The sequence below is a fragment of the Petromyzon marinus genome, unplaced genomic scaffold, assembly GCF_048934315.1.
Source record: "Petromyzon marinus isolate PM22_M1 ecotype Great Lakes invasive population unplaced genomic scaffold, UKy_Petmar_22M1.pri1.0 PM_G_Scaffold_26, whole genome shotgun sequence".
In the NCBI taxonomy this organism is placed as follows: domain Eukaryota; kingdom Metazoa; phylum Chordata; class Hyperoartia; order Petromyzontiformes; family Petromyzontidae; genus Petromyzon; species Petromyzon marinus.
In genome coordinates this window covers 242,501-245,000 of record NW_027422828.1, presented here as the reverse complement: position 1 = coordinate 245,000, position 2,500 = coordinate 242,501, and positions in this window count along the sequence as shown.

Sequence of the window (2,500 nt, the reverse complement as noted above, 5' to 3'; positions counted from 1 at the left end):
ATTGCATAGGAACGCCATGAAACTTCCAGAGGCATTTGCAGCAGAAAGGCACGTGCACTCAAAAATTTTAATATTTTTCACGCATAGACCCCGTCAAACGCTAGAAGTTGGCGGGGATGTCTCTCTTGTGGCTCACGGGGCTGTTAGGGTCGCACAGAAATGCCTCGGAATGGGAAAACGGGTCATTTTTGTGTGGCCACATTGCATAGGAACGGCATGAAACTTCCAGAGGCATTTGCAGCAGGAATGCATGTGCACTCAAAAACGTCTATATTTTTCACGGATAGACCCCGTGAAACGCTATAAATTGGCGGGGATGTCTCTCTTGTGGCTCACGGGCGCTGTTAGTTAGGGTCGCACAGAAATCCCTCGGAATGGGAAAAGGGGTCATTTTCGTGTTGCCACATTGCGTACGAACGGCATGAAACTTCCAGAGGCATCTGCAGCAGAAATGCATGTGCACTCAAAAACGTCTATATTTTTCACGGATAGACCCCGTGAAACGCTAGAAATTGGCGGGGATGTGTCTCTTGTGGCTCACGGGGCTGTTAGGGTCGCACAGAAATCCCTCGGAATGGGAAAACGGGTCATTTTCGTGTTGCCACAATTGGCATACGAACGGCATGAAACTTCCAGAGGCATTTGCAGCAGAAATGCATGTGCACTCAAAAACGTGAATATTTTTTCACGGATAGACCCCGTCAAACGCTCGAATTTGGCGGGGATGTTTCTCTTGTGGGTCACGGGGCTGTTCGGCTCGCACAGAACTCCCTTGGTCCACCTGATTCGTGCATACAGGCAGCAACTAAAACTCTGTAAACCTGCTGTGAGGACATCTAAACAGTGGACCAGTGAGGCTGTGGAAGATTTGCGGGCGTGCTTAGACTGTACTGACTGGGATATGTTCACGACTGCTACCAATAGTCTGGATGAACTCACAGAGGCTGTGTACATCAGCTTCTGTGAGGACTGCTGTATCCCAACACGTACCAGGGTGAACTTTAACAACAACAAGCCCTGGTTCTCAGCAAAGCTCAAAAGGTTGAGGTTGGAGAAGGAGGAAGCGTTTAGGAGTGGGGATAGAGACAGATTCAAGGAGTCGAAGAACAGGTTTAGCAAAGCGGTGAGAGAGGCTAAACGACTGTACTCAGAGACACTAAAACACCAGTTCTCTACTAACGACGCTGCTTCTGTCTGCCAAAGGGCTCAGGCACATCACCAACTACAAACCCAGAGCGCCCCACACCACTAACGACTCCCGCCTAGCCAACGACCTGAACGAGTTCTACCGTAGATTTGAAAGACAATTGGACTGTCCTGAACCACCCCTTCCCACCCAAGAGGCCCCATCCCCCACCCATACTACAGAAACGACTCTCTCCTTTCAGGAGGGAGAAGTTAATGGGCTTTTCAAGAGGCAGAATCCACGCAAAGCAGCCGGGCCGGACTCTGTCTCTCCAGCCACCCTCAGGCACTGCGCTGGCCAGCTGTCTCCGGTGTTCACCAACATCTTTAACACCTCCCTGGAGACATGCCATGTACCAGCCTGTCTCAAGTCCTCCACCATCATCGCTGTGCCCAAAAAGCTAAGGCCAACAGGACTAAATGATTACAGACCGGTCGCCCTTACATCTGTGGTAATGAAGTCTTTTGAGCGCCTGCTCCTGGCACACCTCAAAGCCATCACAGACCCTCTCCTGGACCCCCTTCAGTTTGCCTACAGAGCCAACAGGTCTGTGGACGACGCAGTTAACATGGCCCTCCACTTCACCCTACAGCATGTGGACGCCCCAGCATCCTACGCCAGGATCCTGTTTGTGGACTTCAGCTCTGCCTTCAACACCATCATCCCTGCCCTGCTTCAGGACAAGCTCTTCCAGCTGAACGTGCCCTACTCCACCTGCAGGTGGATCACAGACTTCCTCTCTGACAGGAAGCAGTGCGTTAAGCCGGGAACAGAAGTCTCTGACTCCAGGTCCATCAGCACGGGAACTCCTCAGGGCTGCGTCCTTTGCCCACTGCTCTTCTCCCTGTATACCAACAGCTGCGCCTCCAATCATCTGTCCGTCAAACTCTTGAAGTTTGTCGGACGACACCACCCTCATTGGGCTGATCTCTGGTGGGGATGAGTCTGACTATAGGTGGGAAGCTGACAACCTGGTGACCTGGTGTAGCCAGAACAACTTAGAGCTAAATGCTCTAAGGACAGTTGAGATGGTTGTGGACTTCAGGAAGAATACAGCCCCACTCACCGCTATCACCCTGTTAGACTCCGCAGTCAAAATTGTGGAGTCCTTCCGCTTCCTGGGCACTATTCTCTGCCGGGACCTCAAGTGGGAACTGAACATCAGCTCCCTCGCCAAGAGAGCTCAACAGAGGATGTACTTTCGACGGCAGCTGAAGAAATGCAACCTGCCAAAGACAATGATGGTGCAATTCTATACAGCGATCATTGAATCCATCCTCACCTCCTCCATAACCGTCTGGTACGCTGCTGCCA